Source organism: Hyla sarda, unplaced genomic scaffold, assembly GCF_029499605.1.
Source record: "Hyla sarda isolate aHylSar1 unplaced genomic scaffold, aHylSar1.hap1 scaffold_307, whole genome shotgun sequence".
Classification (NCBI taxonomy): Eukaryota; Metazoa; Chordata; class Amphibia; order Anura; family Hylidae; genus Hyla; species Hyla sarda.
Window position 1 is genome coordinate 303,010 of NW_026609792.1, and position 6,238 is coordinate 309,247.

The following is a 6,238-nucleotide window of genomic DNA, read 5'->3' on the forward strand; positions in this document are numbered from 1 at the left end:
GGAGAATACGTTTATATCTATGTGTGTGTGTGCGCATATATATATATATATATATATATATATATATATATATATATATATATATTCTCCGCCGAAATCACTTTTAAACCCATTTCCACCTTTTTTTCCCTTCTCTTCCTCTTACTTTTTTTTCACGTTTTTTTACGTTTTTCTCCTTTTCGCCTCTTTTCTGGGCGTATTATTCTTCTTTTTCTTCTTTTTTTTCGTCTAATGCATACCCCATCAGTGCAGCAATGCTTATTCAATACCGCCAGCAGATGGAGACACTGGGGGATAATTTTCTAAGGATTTATACTGATTTTTCCTGTCTGAATTTGTCGCACAGAAAGTTGCAGGCCAAATATGTGTGACATTTCTGCGACTTTAGCTTCTAGAGCATTTTTACAACATTATACATAGGTGCTGAATACATAAAAAGCGACTGTTCAGCGACAGACAAGTCGCATCGGCTGAAAGTAGGCCAGAATGTCAGTCCATGTTGGAGCAGGTTTAGATACAGTCTAAAGCATAGATCTCAAAGTCTGTGCACAGAATTTAGCAAGGGCCTCGCACCTTCTGATGCATCAGGTAGGTGCACAATAGCATAGCCTAACCCTCTGTACTTTGGTCTATATTGATGCGGGACATAGACAGCCAGCTGATGACCAATCCATTAGTGCAATGGATGGCTGGAAGCATTTGTCTTTGCCTTTGCAATACCACAGAAGCAATGCATGGTCAATGTACAGCAATGACACACCTGTGTGAACAGCCAGGAGACCCCCCCCCCCCCATGTTATGTTACATAGTTACATAGTTAGTACGGTCGAAAAAAGACATATGTCCATCAAGTTCAACCAGGGAATTAAGGGGTAGGGGTGTGGCGCGATATTGGGGAAGGGATGAGATTTTATATTTCTTCATAAGCATTAATCTTATTTTGTCAATTAGGAACATTCAGCACCCACCCGCTATCAAGGCAGCTGCCTATCATGTCATGCCCTACCTGCACAGGTGTGCTGGCTACTCAAATGATCCAATTAAGGAGGCCATTTAGTCAGCAGCAGCAGAAGTCCTGTGCCTGGACGCTCCAACAGGGGCCAGACACAAGCAGAAGCAGAAGCAGCAGAAGCAGCAGCAGCACCACCTTTTGTTTTTTGGCTGCAGCAGCAGCAAGGCCCACAGGGCTGGCTAGCTGGCTAGCCAGCAAGCAGGTAGCAATGAAAGTAGGAATCTTTCTTTTTAACCCTGTAAGGGGGTGGTGCACTGTACCCGAAGATACTGCCATATCGGGTCAATGCATAGGGCGACGGAAGCAAGCTTCGAAATCGGCCCCCGTTCTCAAAAATCCATTTAATATATGGTCCCCAGATAGGGGACGTATCAGATATTAAACTGATAAGAACAGATACTACACTTGATCTTAGCCAAAAGGCCGAGAAGCGATAACCGTGAAAGGGGCGGGCCCAACAAGGTCCCCTTCATGGGCACTATCACTGCTTGCTGTCAGGGAGGCTGCCAGACAATTTTCCATGCACACTCTGGGCTGGGGGGCAGTCAACCACCAGTACACACAGCAGAACCTAAACCCATACCATTATTGCTAAGCAGCAAGACAGGGGCCCATTGCACTCCCACGGGGCCTTTTTAAATGCAATCCATAACCCGGATTTGCCAGGAACCCTTCTTACTCCTCCTACTTGCATGTGACACTGGGCTTAGGATCTGCATAGGAAACACACACACAAGCACACACCTACCTTTGTTGCCTGCAGATGCCTCCTTGGCTGTCCCCAAACGGTATCAAACCAACACCCACGGGAAGCTGTAAGCATAGAGGACATGCCTGCACCCCATTGGACTTACCTGTGTGGGTTAAATCCGGGTTATTTGACAACCTATGGCGGTGATGGTTCTGCTCAGGCAGAGCAGTGCTGATGCTCCTCATAAAGCTGTCGCTGCTGTGAAGGTTCTAGGTGACATCACAAATCCCTATGGTTACATACACAACAAAGCTGGGTTGTTGTTGTTTACACTCTGCAAGGCCTGTGGAAGTGAGTGACATCATAGCACTGTAGTTCTGAGGGTTCAAGATGGATGCAACAATCTCCTGTTGCTTCTATGAAGGCCGTAATAGACGACATCACCAAACAGCTCCATAGTCACATACACAGCAAAGGAGAGATGTTGTTTACACCTAGTGATGTCAGTGGTATTGAGTGACATCACAGCACAGTGCTAAGGCTCCTGGGCCTGGACACAGCAGCGGCTGCAATATCTCAACGGAGAATACGTTTATATCTATGTGTGTGTGTGCGCATATATATATATATATATATATATATATATATATATATATTTCTCCGCCGAAATCACTTTTAAACCCATTTCCACCTTTTTTTCCCTTCTCTTCCTCTTACTTTTTTTTCACGTTTTTTTACGTTTTTCTCCTTTTCGCCTCTTTTCTGGGCGTATTATTCTTCTTTTTCTTCTTTTTTTTCGTCTAATGCATACCCCATCAGTGCAGCAATGCTTATTCAATACCGCCAGCAGATGGAGACACTGGGGGATAATTTTCTAAGGATTTATACTGATTTTTCCTGTCTGAATTTGTCGCACAGAAAGTTGCAGGCCAAATATGTGTGACATTTCTGCGACTTTAGCTTCTAGAGCATTTTTACAACATTATACATAGGTGCTGAATACATAAAAAGCGACTGTTCAGCGACAGACAAGTCGCATCGGCTGAAAGTAGGCCAGAATGTCAGTCCATGTTGGAGCAGGTTTAGATACAGTCTAAAGCATAGATCTCAAAGTCTGTGCACAGAATTTAGCAAGGGCCTCGCACCTTCTGATGCATCAGGTAGGTGCACAATAGCATAGCCTAACCCTCTGTACTTTGGTCTATATTGATGCGGGACATAGACAGCCAGCTGATGACCAATCCATTAGTGCAATGGATGGCTGGAAGCATTTGTCTTTGCCTTTGCAATACCACAGAAGCAATGCATGGTCAATGTACAGCAATGACACACCTGTGTGAACAGCCAGGAGACCCCCCCCCCCCCCCATGTTATGTTACATAGTTACATAGTTAGTACGGTCGAAAAAAGACATATGTCCATCAAGTTCAACCAGGGAATTAAGGGGTAGGGGTGTGGCGCGATATTGGGGAAGGGATGAGATTTTATATTTCTTCATAAGCATTAATCTTATTTTGTCAATTAGGAACATTCAGCACCCACCCGCTATCAAGGCAGCTGCCTATCATGTCATGCCCTACCTGCACAGGTGTGCTGGCTACTCAAATGATCCAATTAAGGAGGCCATTTAGTCAGCAGCAGCAGAAGTCCTGTGCCTGGACGCTCCAACAGGGGCCAGACACAAGCAGAAGCAGCAGCAGCAGAAGCAGCAGCAGCACCACCTTTTGTTTTTTGGCTGCAGCAGCAGCAAGGCCCACAGGGCTGGCTAGCTGGCTAGCCAGCAAGCAGGTAGCAATGAAAGTAGGAATCTTTCTTTTTAACCCTGTAAGGGGGTGGTGCACTGTACCCGAAGATACTGCCATATCGGGTCAATGCATAGGGCGACGGAAGCAAGCTTCGAAATCGGCCCCCGTTCTCAAAAATCCATTTAATATATGGTCCCCAGATAGGGGACGTATCAGATATTAAACTGATAAGAACAGATACTACACTTGATCTTAGCCAAAAGGCCGAGAAGCGATAACCGTGAAAGGGGCGGGCCCAACAAGGTCCCCTTCATGGGCACTATCACTGCTTGCTGTCAGGGAGGCTGCCAGACAATTTTCCATGCACACTCTGGGCTGGGGGGCAGTCAACCACCAGTACACACAGCAGAACCTAAACCCATACCATTATTGCTAAGCAGCAAGACAGGGGCCCATTGCACTCCCACGGGGCCTTTTTAAATGCAATCCATAACCCGGATTTGCCAGGAACCCTTCTTACTCCTCCTACTTGCATGTGACACTGGGCTTAGGATCTGCATAGGAAACACACACACAAGCACACACCTACCTTTGTTGCCTGCAGATGCCTCCTTGGCTGTCCCCAAACGGTATCAAACCAACACCCACGGGAAGCTGTAAGCATAGAGGACATGCCTGCACCCCATTGGACTTACCTGTGTGGGTTAAATCCGGGTTATTTGACAACCTATGGCGGTGATGGTTCTGCTCAGGCAGAGCAGTGCTGATGCTCCTCATAAAGCTGTCGCTGCTGTGAAGGTTCTAGGTGACATCACAAATCCCTATGGTTACATACACAACAAAGCTGGGTTGTTGTTGTTTACACTCTGCAAGGCCTGTGGAAGTGAGTGACATCATAGCACTGTAGTTCTGAGGGTTCAAGATGGATGCAACAATCTCCTGTTGCTTCTATGAAGGCCGTAATAGACGACATCACCAAACAGCTCCATAGTCACATACACAGCAAAGGAGAGATGTTGTTTACACCTAGTGATGTCAGTGGTATTGAGTGACATCACAGCACAGTGCTAAGGCTCCTGGGCCTGGACACAGCAGCGGCTGCAATATCTCAACGGAGAATACGTTTATATCTATGTGTGTGTGTGCGCATATATATATATATATATATATATATATATATATATATATATATGTATATATATTTCTCCGCCGAAATCACTTTTAAACCCATTTCCACCTTTTTTTCCCTTCTCTTCCTCTTACTTTTTTTTCACGTTTTTTTACGTTTTTCTCCTTTTCGCCTCTTTTCTGGGCGTATTATTCTTCTTTTTCTTCTTTTTTTTCGTCTAATGCATACCCCATCAGTGCAGCAATGCTTATTCAATACCGCCAGCAGATGGAGACACTGGGGGATAATTTTCTAAGGATTTATACTGATTTTTCCTGTCTGAATTTGTCGCACAGAAAGTTGCAGGCCAAATATGTGTGACATTTCTGCGACTTTAGCTTCTAGAGCATTTTTACAACATTATACATAGGTGCTGAATACATAAAAAGCGACTGTTCAGCGACAGACAAGTCGCATCGGCTGAAAGTAGGCCAGAATGTCAGTCCATGTTGGAGCAGGTTTAGATACAGTCTAAAGCATAGATCTCAAAGTCTGTGCACAGAATTTAGCAAGGGCCTCGCACCTTCTGATGCATCAGGTAGGTGCACAATAGCATAGCCTAACCCTCTGTACTTTGGTCTATATTGATGCGGGACATAGACAGCCAGCTGATGACCAATCCATTAGTGCAATGGATGGCTGGAAGCATTTGTCTTTGCCTTTGCAATACCACAGAAGCAATGCATGGTCAATGTACAGCAATGACACACCTGTGTGAACAGCCAGGAGACCCCCCCCCCCATGTTATGTTACATAGTTACATAGTTAGTACGGTCGAAAAAAGACATATGTCCATCAAGTTCAACCAGGGAATTAAGGGGTAGGGGTGTGGCGCGATATTGGGGAAGGGATGAGATTTTATATTTCTTCATAAGCATTAATCTTATTTTGTCAATTAGGAACATTCAGCACCCACCCGCTATCAAGGCAGCTGCCTATCATGTCATGCCCTACCTGCACAGGTGTGCTGGCTACTCAAATGATCCAATTAAGGAGGCCATTTAGTCAGCAGCAGCAGAAGTCCTGTGCCTGGACGCTCCAACAGGGGCCAGACACAAGCAGAAGCAGAAGCAGCAGAAGCAGCAGCAGCACCACCTTTTGTTTTTTGGCTGCAGCAGCAGCAAGGCCCACAGGGCTGGCTAGCTGGCTAGCCAGCAAGCAGGTAGCAATGAAAGTAGGAATCTTTCTTTTTAACCCTGTAAGGGGGTGGTGCACTGTACCCGAAGATACTGCCATATCGGGTCAATGCATAGGGCGACGGAAGCAAGCTTCGAAATCGGCCCCCGTTCTCAAAAATCCATTTAATATATGGTCCCCAGATAGGGGACGTATCAGATATTAAACTGATAAGAACAGATACTACACTTGATCTTAGCCAAAAGGCCGAGAAGCGATAACCGTGAAAGGGGCGGGCCCAACAAGGTCCCCTTCATGGGCACTATCACTGCTTGCTGTCAGGGAGGCTGCCAGACAATTTTCCATGCACACTCTGGGCTGGGGGGCAGTCAACCACCAGTACACACAGCAGAACCTAAACCCATACCATTATTGCTAAGCAGCAAGACAGGGGCCCATTGCACTCCCACGGGGCCTTTTTAAATGCAATCCATAACCCGGATTTG

The 6,238-nt window shown here is 45.8% G+C and overlaps 3 non-coding genes across 3 annotated transcripts; all 3 read right to left on the minus strand.

Moving 5' to 3' along the window:
- Nucleotides 1–1,256: 1,256 nt before the first annotated feature.
- LOC130328455 (U2 spliceosomal RNA) lies at nt 1,257–1,447 on the minus strand. Its single transcript, XR_008872439.1, has one exon. It is a non-coding gene; the product is annotated as a U2 spliceosomal RNA (small nuclear RNA).
- A 2,086-nt stretch (nt 1,448–3,533) lies between these two features.
- Nucleotides 3,534–3,724, minus strand: LOC130328456 (U2 spliceosomal RNA). The gene has a single exon (XR_008872440.1). It is a non-coding gene; the product is annotated as a U2 spliceosomal RNA (small nuclear RNA).
- A 2,096-nt stretch (nt 3,725–5,820) lies between these two features.
- LOC130328459 (U2 spliceosomal RNA) lies at nt 5,821–6,011 on the minus strand. The gene has a single exon (XR_008872442.1). It is a non-coding gene; the product is annotated as a U2 spliceosomal RNA (small nuclear RNA).
- Between the last annotated feature and the right edge of the window lie 227 nt (nt 6,012–6,238).